Raw genomic sequence first — 14,829 nt, 5'->3', positions numbered from 1 at the left:
ATAATTTTATTTTGTTAAGAGATGTTAAAAAATCAAACTACAAACAACAGAATCAGAGATGATATAGCCATCAAAGTATTTATAATCAGAATATATTTTTATATATTTTTAAAACTCCTAATGTCCGAAAAAAAAAACTGGCAGGTAATTTTTTAAGGTATAATTGACATCCAGTGTTATCTTAGTTTCAGGTAGCAGGTGATTTTTGTAATGGATAAAAGGAGAATACTTTGCAAAAGGGAATGTCTGAATAGCCAATAAATATATGAAAAGTTGTTCAACTTCCTCAGCTATCAGGAAATTACAGGTAAAAGCACACTGCAATACCATTACACTCCCATAATAGTGGCTAAAATGAAAATGATAGTCGATACCAACCATCGGCGAAGATTTGAATCACAGGAACTCTCATATATGTGAATAAATTGGTACATTTTGGAAAATCATGTTGGGCTACCTAATAAGCTAAACAACAATACCCATGACACAGCAACTCTACTTCTACTTGATATATACCTTATAGAAATGTATATGTATGTTCACCCAACAACATGTCTGAGAATATTCACAGAAATAGTATTAATAGTATCAAACTAATGACTGTACAAATATATGGATAATGCACTTTGTTATATGCATACAATGGAATGTTCTACCGCAATGACAATTAAGGAGTTATTTCTTTATGCAAGGAGTGTTATGTAGTGATCTATTGGAGGCATGAGAAGAGCCTTTGGAATGCTAATGATGTTCATTTCACAGTATGAGTTGTGGTTATATGGGTGTTTACTTTGTGATAATTCACCAAGATGTAGAGTTATGACTTACATATATAACTGTGCATATGCCATACTTTACTAATGACGTTCAATTGGAAAAGAATGCGTGGTGGCATGCCCAGGCCAAACAACTATGTAGTGTAAATCCCAGACTCTCTTATCTCTGACACCTGATCTACTACCTTACCATGCCACTGTATTATCCAATACTATTCTTTTTTTAAAAAGTTTGTATTCTGCCCATTTCTTCACTGGATTATTTGTTTTTCGGGTGTGGAATTTGGTGAGCTCTTTATAGATTTTGGATACTAGCCCTTTGTCTGGTATGTCATTTGCAAATATCTTTTCCCATTCCGTGAATAGACACTTCTCTAAAGAAGACATCCAGATGGCCAACAGGCACATGAAAAGATGCTCAACGTCACTCCTCATCAGGGAAATACAAATCAAAACCACACTGAGACATCACCTCATGCCAGTCAGAGTGGCTAAAATGAACAAATCAGGAGACTATAGATGATGGCGAGGATGAGGAGAAACAGGAACTTTCTTGCACTGTTGGTGGGAATGCAAACTGGTGCAGCTGCTCTGGAAAACAGTGTGGAGGTTCCTGAAAAAATTAAAAATAGATCTACCCTATGACCCAGCAATAACACTGCTAGGAATTTGCCCAAGGGATACAGGAGTGCTGATGCATAGGGGCACTTGTACCCCAATGCTTATAGCAGCACTTTCAACAATAGCCAAATTATGGAAAGAGCCTAAATGTCCATGAACTGATGAATGGATAAAGAAATTGTGGTTTATCTACCCAATGGAATACTCCATGGCAACGAGAAAGAATGAAATCTGGCCTTTTGTAGCAATGTGGATGGAACTGGAGAGTGTTAATGCTAAGTGAAATAAGTCATACAGAGAAAGACTGATACCATATGTTTTCACTCTTATGTGGATCCTGAGAAACTGAACAGAAGACCGTGCGGGAGGGAAGGGGAAAAAAAAGGTTAGAGAGGGAGGGAGCCAAAACATAAGAGACTCTTAAAAACTGAGAACAAACTGAGGGTTGATGGGGGTTGGGAGGGAGGGGAGGGTGGGTGGGTGATGGGTACTGAGAAGAGCACCCGTTGGGATGAGCACTGGGTGTTGTATGGAAACCAATTTGACAATAAATTTCATATTTAAAAATAAATAAATAAAATGAAAATAAATAAAAAAATTAAAAGTTTGTATTCATTTTGAGACACAGAGAAAGAGAGAGAAGGGGGAAGGGGCTGAGAGAGAGAGAGGGAGAGAGAATCCCAAGTAGGCTCCATACTGTCAGTGCAGAGCCTGATGCAAGACTCGAACCCACAAACCATGATGTTGTGACTTGAGCCAAAATCAACAATCAGATGCTTAACCCACCGAGCCACCTAGGTGTCCCCCCAATACTATTTTTAATATAGTCAAGTCAGCTTCTAAAATTTAAGTTCATGATAAAAAGTAATAATGTTCTTTTTAATATTTGCTAATACATTATTGTGGTTGGGTTCATTTATTTTTTCTTGATTCTATCTTAGAATTATTTTCTATTCATAACCTATAGGGAAATACCTTACTCTAACAATTAATTCTAAATCATAACACAAAGCTGTGTGTATAAGTAAATTCTATTAAATATTAATCCTTGAGACTTTATCATCCAATCTTTTCCTTAAATTTTATAGGTAATATCTTGATTTTGAAATTTTTTTATCTGCTGATAATAGTATGTCTTGATACTCTCTTTCATTGACTATATATACCTTATGGTCTGAATAATATTGATCTTACAAGAAAATGACAAATTTAAACTTTCAAATGTCTGTTTTGGTGGCTTATTCTTTATTTCACTCAGGTTCACTAAAATTCTAAATTTAAAGCTTTATAAAAATTTCCTACATTATAGAAGATATCAATACTATTTTTTTAACTGGAAAAAATAAAACTGAATTCGTACTGTTTAACATGGATATTCATACAACTACATAATCTAAACTTGGTTATTCATATAATTAAATAATCTAAACAACTATATATCCTGTCTGATATTGAGTCAATTATTTCAGTCCCTTTAGTTAAAGTGACAATATGATATATCGCTGTTATGATTCTTTCACATAGTTAAGCAAAGATATCACCTATCTTGACACTGAGAAATACTCTTTAGCTTTGTTCTACATTGATTTTACATCAGAGATTGCATTTTCCACCTCTTTCATCCAAACTAATAGAATTATGACTCAAAATATTAGGTCATATTATTTTACCAGGATTTCTTATTATATATAAGTGAATAGTTATATGAAAAGAGAAAGTAATGGAATAGCAAATCTATTCAGTCATTCTTGGCACATAAACTTTTAGTAATATGTGAAAAATACTCTCCACTCTAACTCACAACCTTTGCATTGAATCTAAGTTAACATGGTGGGAGCAGTTTCTCATAACACCTGCAACCCTCTGTTGCACTATCCCTTTTCATGTCAGAAAATGTGAGCATGTTGAGGGCATCATGTGTAATTGATATTTATACGCTTAGCACCCAACAAGGTGTATGGCACATAAAAAGTATTTAATAAAGGGTTGTTGTACAAATGTCCATTAGTTCTTCCAGAGCACATCTTCTTCCCCTCTGGAAATTTGTGAGCTCTTTCTGTACCTCATAACTTAGCAAATTTACCAAAACCAAAAGGGAAGACTAGTAAAATGGCAGACATGTAGCCAAACAGCAATGCAATCACTGAGGGAGATAATCTCAAACCTCAGGACACATGTTACAATAGCTTCAGAGTCACCTAGATCTAGGCTTTGAATCTGAAATGCAGATAGTGAAGAAAGACTAAAGCCTAATAAATAAAACAGTAAAATCACAAATCTATATACTGTCCTTTTCTTCCCTACAGTGCAAAGCTTTGAATTCATTTAATTCAACTTTCTCCAATTCTTTAGTCTTTAAAAGAAAAGAGGCCAATGATAACGCACGTGCGCACGCGTGCATGCGCACGCACACACGCACACACACGTGCACACACACACGAAACTTATTAAGAATATGTTCGACCAAATATCTTACTGTAGATGCCCTGAGCACAGCAAGCATTTATCCTATGTTTAAGACTTGGTCCCTACTATAGATAAATGTTTGTGTCCCTTAAAATTCGTATGTGGAAACCTCATTCCCAATGTGATGATATCTGGAGGTGGGAACCATAGATCATGAGGGTGGAGCCCTCATGAATGGGATTAGTATCCTTGGAAAAGAAACTCCAGAGAGGTCCTTCATCCCTTCTGTTATGTGAGCACAAGTGAGAAGACAGCTGTCTATAATCCAGTTTTCAGGTCCTCACCAAACAATGAATCTTCTGGTGACTTGATTTTGGACTTATCAAAGACTTCATAATAGTGAAAAATAAACTCCTGTTATTATAAGCTACCCGGTCTCTGGTGCTATACATGAGAGGTAGGTTACCTTCTTTATATGTTTACCACATACTGTGATATTTGAAATGTTATATCCTGAAAAGGCCACTCTTTAGCTTTGTTCTACATTGATTTTACAGTAGAGATTGCACATTGCACCTCTATAGGCCTTTGATCCAAACTAATAGAATTATGACTCAAAATGATAGGTCATACAAGAAATTGGATTTGATGAATCATCCTTTCCTTGAGTTAACACCAATAAGAACTAATAAATAACAACAAGAAAACATACAATGATCTGTCCTCTTACTACTCTGGAAGGGATGGGAATTTCTGTCAGCTATAATAATTATAATAAAAGTGAATAATCTCATTTACTACAGTCTGGAGCTAAGTAATCTACACATGGATTGGAGAAATTATATCTGATGCTTCTGTTTTCAAAAGAAAACTCTATCTATGGGGAAAAGCCTCAAGGGAAACAGTGAGACGTCCTTAGTGTTAACAATCAGGCATAGTCTAGATGATTGCTCTCAAAGATACTGTAAAGAGGATCCTTAGTCAAAGTGAGAGCAGGCACAGAAAGACAAATTCTGTATAATGTCACTTATATGTGTAATCTAAAAACAACGAACTCATAAATACGGAGAAGACTGGTAGTTACCAGGGGCTGGCAAAATGGATGACGGTGGTCAAAAGTACAAACTTCCAATTACAAGATAAATAGGTTTGGGGGATGTAATGGTCATCTCCCTTTTTGGGCATTATTTGTTCCATTGGGCACTTCTCTCAGAAGGATCTGAGATGGTCCAGACCAGCTCCCTCTGCCTCCTGGGGAAAACACAGAGTTAATTCTCTGTACAGTCCTCTAAATTTAGTCCTCTGACACAGGTTGCTTCTTCCAGACTCTCCTCTAGAGACAAATTTGGGAGCATAGCTTTGCCTTGGTATATGCCCCTTAAAAATTCTAAGGGACATGGGTCAATTAGAAAATTCTGAGTGTTTCTCTAAAGTTCCTTACAAAGTTTCCCCTCCTGTATTGGTAAGGAAGAGGGTGGCAGAAACACACCATATATCAACAACTCTCTTACTAAAAAAAAAAAAAAAGCCTTCTCATCCAAAAAAGTTTCCCTTCTCAATTTAAGGTATTTTAATAACTTAATGTACCTTTAAGTAGATATTAAGATCTCAAAATTGAGATCTCAAATTTGAGGACTTCATTGGCGAGCTGATCTATTATCTTTGCTTTGTATTACTCTCAGTCTTTGGGACCTTTAGCCCAAAATAAATACAAAGAGTCTCATTTTGTTATCCTATTTTATATTGATGCAACACTAGTTCTCCCTCTTACTGCCAGCAAGAGAGGACCACCAACTTCACCCTGAGTCAGACTATTACTGATAAGTATTTGGGATGAAATGTGCCTTTCAGAATTGCTGCCATCCACATTCCAATCAACTCTTATGTAAGCTTAATCTATCTCTCAATGACACTGGACCCAATTTAGCCTCCATAATAGGTGTCTTAGATACCTCTGGGGATGATAAAAACATAAGGAGAAGCCATCCTGGAGTAGATATAAACCCAACCAAGAGTGGATGTAAATGGAATCAGCTTGTGACTATCCAACTTCTATATTTAGCACCTAGCATAATGGCTGGCATAGAGTAGACACTCAATGCATTGCAGGTCTCTTCTCTACTGAACCTCATTTTTCAAATTAAGAAAATAATATACAATTTTCCCATTTTCCCCAATTCCTCTGGAGAGAAAAATCATGAGATATCGCATATGCAAGAGCACTGTATACACTCTGTCTGTACATATATTCTACCCAGAAATATTTCATGAAACTAATTATCTGATAGAATGGGTTCAGAGCTCATTTTGAAAACAGGGTGAAATCCATATTTACTTCAACTGTGTGAAGAATCCATAGATGATAATATTTTCATTTAATGCCAGAAAAATAAGACTAAAGTGGCAATAGCCCTTACCCAAAGCCAAGCAAATTCAGAGGCAGACGGGTTAGTCAGTTCTTTACAGGTATCGTCAGTCCAACACTAGATAAAACGATGAGAAGAGCATGGTAAGACATCCTATGTTCCAACTTTAGGAAAAAGGCTAGCATTTACAGTTGATGCCCTGGTGATCCATTCTCCTTCTGATAAACATCTCTATCCATCAAGGTACTCATGAGCATAACTCCTGACCGAGGGATAACCATGCAATCTGTTTTCATCAAAGAAAGAAAAGATTGCCGGGGATTGGTATATAACTTAGTATAGCAAGACATTTACTGGGCCTTTGCAGCAATGCCATTTTACTTATAAACAGTTTAGAGGAGGAATATTTATGGCCCTTCGACCTCTCCCACTGGCCCTGAAAGAAATTGGATTTTCAACCAAACCCATTTACAGGGATAGAGCTATTCATTCTAATAAAACCACATGGTAAGTGCATTAAGTAGGGAAAAAAATGTCTTTTGATGAACAGAGACATTATACCCACAGGAATGGCAGCAGCCTCAGTGAAAGTTAAGCTTGGCTGCTTCTGGTCTCACTTGAAATTTTTCCAGTTCTTAAAGCATGGTAATACTACAATAGGCTGCTTTAGAGATATACAAGTGTAATTAAGCAATAGGCCCAATTTCAGCCTTGATACTTGGGGCATGAGGTGATGTATGATGAAAAATGCCACAACCCCTTAAGAGGAACTTGAACTTCTAATATATATACCTCTAGTACCAAATTCACAGGAAAATGATACCAAAATGTATGCAATATGATACTTATCTTTGAGAAATACTTTATCTATCTGGAGAGAAGAGACCAGCGTATGCAGTATACAGCATTACAAAATTAAGCACAACTGGAAGTTAAAAAAAACAGACTGTCAACGATTAGAATTCAGATGAATTTCCCTAACCTATGGCAGTGAGATCTGTGAAAAGAATATAAATTCAAAGACGTTTGGAGGAAATATGGACTGAGCTTAGCAATTGACACATGATGGGGCACCTGGGTGGCTGTCGGTTAAGCGTCTGACTTCAGCTCAGGTCATGATCTCATGGCTTGTGGGTTTGAGCCCCATGTCAGGCTCTGTGCTGACAGCTCGGAGCCTGGAGCCTGCTTCAGATTCTGTGTCTCCCTCTCTCTCTGCCCCTTCCCTGCTCGTGCGCTGTCTCTCTCTCTCTCTCTCTCTCTCTCTCTCTCTCTCCCTCTCAAAAATAAATAAACATAAACATTAAAAAAAAAAGAAATTGATATGTGAGAAAGAAGAAGATATTAATGATCACACCCTTGTTCCTGACTGAAAAGAATTAATGAATGGTGGTGACATTCACTGAGACATGGAAAACTGAACGAAAATTGGGAGGAAAAATAATGAGTTAATTTAGATGCGCTGAGTTGCAATGTTCTATGGGTCATTCAAAAACATCCAACAGTGGTCTGGTGACATAAATAAAGTCCAGTGGGCATATATATATGCTGAAGGTGAAGAGCTCATGGTTGCCAGGGAAATAAGGTTAGCTCTGAATATTTAAACCTTTGCTTTTTACTTTTGAGATTATATGAGTTAATCTCTTGTGACTTTACCAAGCTTTAACCTTGTTTTTAAAGAAAGATGTGTATTTTTAACAATATGTAGAAGAAATATAGTAATAATTCATATGTTGCTTAAGGAAAGGCATTCTGAATTATACCTAATTGTCCAATCATCTGTAACTGTCTCCTTAAATTCATTTTTAGTGCTCTCTGGCAACACTTCGGGAATAAAGTCCCTAAAAGGAATAAAAGCTTCCAGGTAGCATATAAATCTAGGCTTTCCAACTTGGGGAAGGCAAAGAAATATTTGGCAAGAATTCAGTTTATTGTGCCTGCTGGTGTAGGAGCTATCATGCTATGGAATTGGGGTCGCTCATCCAAGTACTAATCAGTGGAGTATAGGTAGTGACATTTCTGCTGGGTGAGCCACAAGCAGCACGAGAAGCAAAGAATATAAATAAAACAAAAAGACAAGCAACAATACACACACACACACACACACACACACACACACACAGATTTCAGCCTGCAGAGACTAGGTTTTAAATGGTCATGGAAAGGTCTAAGCTTGGAGAAGATGGGGCAAAGAAATCATACATTAGGCAGAAAAATGGGACTATGAGAATACATGACAAGAAGCCGTTGCTTCTTTATCTTTATACAAAAGTCCTCCAATTTCCCTAAGTGCTGGAAACCAAAACCAATTTCCTTGCTAATCAGCAAAATGAAAGAGCAAGTCTATATGCATTATGAAGAGAATTTAAGAGAAAATTCCAGTTTTTCTCTACAAATATAAGCAGTTGATGAACTAAACCAAGCAGAATGAGTAGGGGGAGGGGTGGTGGTATGAAGTATCTTGAGAAATACTAACATAGGAGACATGGACAGAGAATAAGATGCCTGCAAACATATTCCAAGAGGAAATAACGGGGCTTAACTGAAATTAAAATAATAAACTGCTGGCTAATAAGAAGCCTTAGGGGACCAGATCTAATTTATGAATAAGAGTGTTATGTTATTAAAATATTATTTGTATATAATTAACGAAACAAGACCATAATTCAGTGTGTAATGTACAAAAAGGTGAGATTTGAGGACTGTGAATGCAGAAAAGTACTCAAAAGGACAAGATGAATCTCTATCATTTCAAAAGGAAAGAAGAAAAACAGATTACTCCACCTCTGGGACTATCAGACTTTTTTTTTTTTTTTTTTAGAGAGAGAGAGCGAGAGTGTGTGAGTTGGGGAAAGGAACAGGGGGAGACAGAGAGAGAATCCCAAAGAGGCTCCATGCTCAGGGTGAGCCCAACTCAGAGTTTGATCCCACGACCCTGGGATCATGACCTGAGCCAAAATCAGGAGTCAGATAATCAACTGAGTGAGGCACCCAGGTGCCCCCAGAGAAAGATTTTTTAACTTGGCTGCTTAGATATAACAAAGTTTAAACAAGCAGTGTTTATGATAAATGCAGAATGCATGGATTCTTGCCAAATGAAAAGTCAGATGCTAGCTCAGTGAATATGAAGTGTTGGTACCAAGGGAAATGCGAGATGTTTGTGCTACAACTGGGAAGTGAGAAAGAATATTTGACCACAACCACGACTCATGAAGATTGATATAAGTTATGCTGGGAGTAAGAATGAAACGTTATTTCTCTCCCAATGGAAAAATAAGGAAGCCATTGGTCAATGCAGAATGTTCAGATATGGGTCAATATGTTTTCCTATGAGGTCCTCTATAAGCCAATAAAGCAACATAACCCTGTGTTCTGGGGAAGAGGATGGAATCATTGAATTTGGCTACCCATTTCTGTCCCCACTCAGTGATACCATGTAGACTAGAAAAATAAAGGGATAAAGTGACCTGGTGTGCACAAATGGCATTCAAAATATTTCTTAGCTTATAGGTCATAGACCCCAACCAATCAGAAGAGGCCAACAAGAATGTACATAAGCCATGAATACCTGCTACATCCATACCAGTGAGGACCAGTGGAATTTCCACCCTGTGACTTTTATTTGCTCCTCAAGGTCACAATGGGTGGATGAGACTGTTACTATGCTTCTAAAGGAACTTTTGCTTCTAAGGAAGCTAAGCAAACCTTGCTGCCATATTATTTCTCTATTAATATCTTTGTAAATCTCATGTTAATGGGATTGTTAACAGTATAATTCTTCCAGCTCAATGACAACAAACCTGCTGCCAGGTCCTGCCAAACACATCTCTGAAACTTTTGATCATTCCTTATATTTTTATTAGCATTTACTTCTCCACTGTCATTACTTTCTTGGACTTTTCTATCCATATCCAGCTGATTTTTCTATCTATATTTCTTACCGCTTCCATTCATCCTTCATACTGCCACAAGAAAGGAGTGCTAAAAATATTAATGATCTGCATAAAAAATACTCACTTTATAAAAATGAAAGGCACATTTCTCTTCATGGGACTCAAAACTTATTTAAAAATTGGTTTGAACCTTCCTTTTCACCTGCAACCTTTACTGCTACTTAATTCTCCATCACCCCAATGCTCCATCATCTTTTCGAGTTTGAGGGCTGAATAACTCCTAGCTCTCCAAAGAGTACTTTGCTTATGCACTCATGTAATTTTGATGTGGGCTTGTGTTTCCCAGCCCTTAGATATTTTGAAAACTTCATGACTGTTCTAAATTATTCACTTCCTCTTTCTGTAACAAGATCATACCTTCCTGCCACACTGACATCAGGCTTGGCTATGTGATTTGTTTGGCCAATGAATGTGAGCAGAAGTAATATTTCTTTGCAGAAGGTTTAAGAGTCTTGACATAATCCCGACACCACTCTTTTCCTTTTGCAGTGAGACTAGCATGTCCCAATTAGAGGCTGCTCCCTCAGCTTGGATGACAGAATGAAACTGCGTGGAACAGAGCTGCAGTGGATTCACACAACATGAAGAATAGGCTTGATTAATTTTGTAAGTTATTCAGCAAAAAAAGACTGTTGCAGAGATCTCATTAAATAAGGTCCAAATATCATTTCCAGGTCTGTGGCAATTCGACTGCTCCCTAGGTTCTCATGCCTCCCTTCCTCTTACATAGTCCTCTCTACATTCACTTCAGTGAGTGTTACCTGGATTCTGTCCCATGTAAGACCCAGTCCTGAAGTCGAGCCTCTTCACAGTTCTCTGGAACAAATCTCATCATATTCAGAAGTCCGTGAGTGTGGAAAATTTGGATGGCTGAGTGACTGGATTACAGCTCACAGTACACAGTCTTCTGTTGACACCCTTTCAGCTCCTCATACTCCACAGCCTTCTAAAACCTTGCTGCAAATCAGGACCCTCTCCACCATCCACAGTGCTCCCCTAGAAAGGTAAGCAAGCACCATGCTCCTATGGCATCTCTGTCTTGGCATAGCCCCTCAGAGCAGCCTGTTTTCTCCCAGATCTATTCCCATCAACTATTTAAACCAAAATTTCATTTGATCTGAAATTATATTTTAATGCTATCACCACTAAAGTCCTACCCGAGGAGATAATATCTAACATCGTATCAGACTTTTCCATCGTAAAAGCACTTTCAAGTCCATTATCTTATCATTTCATCTCTATTTGGCCTCAGTCACTGTGGAGGTAAGTGCCGTGACTTAAATATTACATGGAATCTGTAGCTCTCAGCACAGTACCCACCACATGGTGGGTACTCAGTCAATATCGGTGGGTGAATGATGAATAAATGAAAGCATGAACACAACTATTAAGTGACAAGTCAATAATCATATCTTCTAAGGGACAGAACAGGGATTTCAGGTCACGTCTCAGATTCCAGTGGCCATGGCCTTATTACACTGTGCTTCTCACATGAACTTCCAGCCCTTTCACTGTGGAAGGGTGCAAACAGAGGTAGAGTGAACACAGTCTAATGATTTAAAGAGAGGGCCAAATATCAGACAAGTATTGGGCTAAAAGCTTTTAACATGTTTTCCAATCTGCACTTTCAATGAGAAGTCTAAGAATACTCTGAGATTTTCTATAGGTATCTGTAAAATGGAATTTTTCCTCTACAGTGTGTTTTGTTTACCTATATGAAACTGTGTGAATGCAGATCATATAAATTCAGCATATCTGGGTGTTCCAAAGGGACAACCTAAATTGAGATGTCAAAGTCATAAATTCTACCAGCAAACACTTTCTTCCTCACTCTGCAATGATAGATGACAAGTTGTTTCTATCTGTTAAATAATTCATCCCCTTCAGTGTTTACAAGTTACAAACATAAGAGGATTTACACTTTGATAATCACACTAAACTCGACATTTTGAAAGCCTAGACTCAGTTTTTATAAATGAATAGGCTTATTATTTCCTAGCTGCTGTTGTCACAGAAGGAATGTAATCATCATTCTCTCCTAGAAATGCATAATTTGGAGTCATACAATCTGTGTGCAGGTTTTATCTCAACTACGTATTGATCGTTAGACCTGGAGCACGGCATAAAGTTTCAGGTTTGTGATCTCTGAAGTAGCATGAATAATGAACATAACTGAGCAGTGACGATAAAATGAGGTAAGATGGTGGCTTTCAAACTCTCATTTTATCAAGATTCAAGGGTGAGGAGAGGCCAAGCCAGAGAAGCCACCGACTCCACCCCATCCTCCACTGCTCAGACCAGAGAAAGCCAGATTTTAACTTTGCTGATCTCAGCTGTGAGCCCTCAAATTCCCAGTTCAATTATTTGCTGACCACATCAGTAGTTGTTTCCATTAGGAACACTCCTTCACAATTGTCCAACACTGTAGAGATATGAATCTCATTTCTAAACCTTACATGATACCAGAAAATTATCTTTCCCACTTGGATGCTGAAAGACTGAGGCCCTAAAAGATTAAGTGACTTGCCATGGTTTCCAAGATGAGGCAGCGTTCGCTCCCAACCAGGGAGGTGTGCTCTTCCTGTAGCTCCGGGCAGCCTTCACGGTCCCGTTTTCTCTAATACACAAGATACCATCTTTAATTTGAAAACTGTTTGCCTTTTCAGATGACCTATGTTCTCACAATAAACAAGCCAGATTCTCATTTTTCTTCAAAGAATGAAATTTCAGGCTTATCTTAAGGAGAAGGTGAAAGCATCAATTCAAAATCTGATATGACTTATAGCATAGCCTATGTTTCTGTTTCTAAGGCCACAAAGAACACATTGTCTCCAGAATATGGAGATAGTCATCCCAGCCCCAGCAGAGCACACGAGGAGGGACATCTGTCCCTCGATGGGAACAATAAATGTACTAGCAACAAGTATCACCTGATTTTCTTATTGACACTAACATTTTTCTCATTTAAGAGGAGAAACTATATGGATTTTTTTTTAAGTTAATATATTCTGTCCTTCTCATCCATATCCCAAATGCCTTTCCATGGGTATACTGAGACATTTTCTCTACTTACCGAATTCCTTAATTCATCCAATTTATTAAACAAGCAGTAAGTACCTATCCTATGCTGGACAAGGGGCTAGGCACCGTGAATACCAAATTTATAAAAGTCAGTTCCTGCCATCAAGGCATTTGCAATATGGCTAGAAAGAAGTAACTTGTATAAATAAAAAACAGAATGAGAGAAGTATGTGAGAGAGAGGTACAAAGAATTATAGGAGTCAGCAAGTAAAGACTACTTTGACAGAGATAATCAGCAGCAGTTTCTGGGGTGAGACAGTCTGGTGCTGCAAGTTCATGAGTACATGGACCCTCACTTGGTAAAAATGAGGGTGGGGAGGGGGTTATTCATGTTGGAAAGAATGATAAGGCCAAGGAGACAGTCTTAAAAGGAGCAAAATATCCTTTTAGAAGTTAGGGAGTCTAGATTTCATTTTAGCTCCAACATTTTCATCAGCTATATCACCCAAGCTGTATGATCTTGGACAAGTTATTTGATTTTCCTTTACCTTAATTCAATTAATCATTTTTAAAATAGAAAGTAGAATAGATGTCATCATAAAAATATGGATCTTCAAACATCCTTTTGCTTGAGTTTTGGGGTCTATTTTTAAAGGTCCCTGATAATACTTATTGTTAACTTAGACACATTCATTGGCATAACTTATAGAGTTCAAAAAATTGGGCCAATATGAGTGAAGTGAGAGATAAATAAAAGAAGAAAAAACATTTATTTATTTAATTAATTAAAATTTAGTTGGCTAATATACAGTGCAATATTGGTTCCAGGAGTAGAATTCAATGATTCATCACTTACATACAACATCCAGTGCTCATCACAAGGGTCCTCCTTAATGCCCATTACCCATCTAGCCCATCTCCCATCTATTTCCCTCCATTAACCCTCAGTTTGTTCTCTATTGTTAAGAGCCTCTTTATCCCCCACTTCCCATGTATTCATCTATTTTGTTTCCTAAATTCCACATATGAGTGAAATCACATGGTATTTGTCTTTCTGATTGACTTATTTCACTTAGCATAATACATTATAGCTCCACCCATGCCATTGCAAAGGGCAAGATTTCATTCTTTTTAATGGTTGAGTAATATTCCATTGTGTATATATACCATGTCTTCTTTATCCATTCATCAGTTCATGGACATTTGGGCTCTCTCCATATTCGGCTATTGTTAATAATGCTTCTATAAACATTGGGGTGCACATACCACTGCAAATCTGTATTTTTGTATCCTTTGGGTAAATACCTAATAGAGCAATTGCTGGATCATACGGTAGTTCTATTTTTAGTTTTAGAGAAACCTCCATACTTTTCTCCAGGGTGGCTGCACTAGTTTTCATTCCCGCCAGCAGTACAAAAGGGTTCTCCTTTCTCTGCAGCCTCAGCAACACCCGTTGTTCCTTGTGTTGTTAATTTTACCCATTCTGAAAGGTGTGAGGTAGTATCTCAGTGTGGTTTTGATTTCTATTTCCCTGATGATGAGGGATTTTGAGCATCTTTTCAGTGTCTATTAGCCATCTGGATGTCTTTGCAAAAGTGTCTACTCATCTCTTCTGCCCATTTCTTACTTGGGTTGTTTTTTGGGTGTTGAGTTTGATACATTCTTTATAGATTTTGGATACTAATCCTT

The 14,829-nt window shown here is 37.5% G+C and overlaps 1 long non-coding RNA gene across 1 annotated transcript in view; it reads left to right on the top strand.

Moving 5' to 3' along the window:
* The window catches only part of LOC125937652 (uncharacterized), a 40,460-nt gene extending 29,722 nt beyond the window's left edge, over positions 1 to 10,738 (top strand). The window contains exon 3 of the long non-coding RNA XR_007462454.1: positions 10,609 to 10,738. This is a non-coding gene — a long non-coding RNA (uncharacterized LOC125937652). The remainder of the gene's footprint in view (positions 1 to 10,608) is intronic.
* The last annotated feature ends 4,091 nt before the right edge of the window (positions 10,739 to 14,829 follow it).

Source organism: Panthera uncia, assembly GCF_023721935.1.
Source record: "Panthera uncia isolate 11264 chromosome A3 unlocalized genomic scaffold, Puncia_PCG_1.0 HiC_scaffold_12, whole genome shotgun sequence".
NCBI lineage: Eukaryota > Metazoa > Chordata > Mammalia > Carnivora > Felidae > Panthera > Panthera uncia.
The sequence above is the reverse complement of the archived record's forward strand: the minus strand, read 5'-3'. Positions and strand labels throughout refer to the sequence as shown.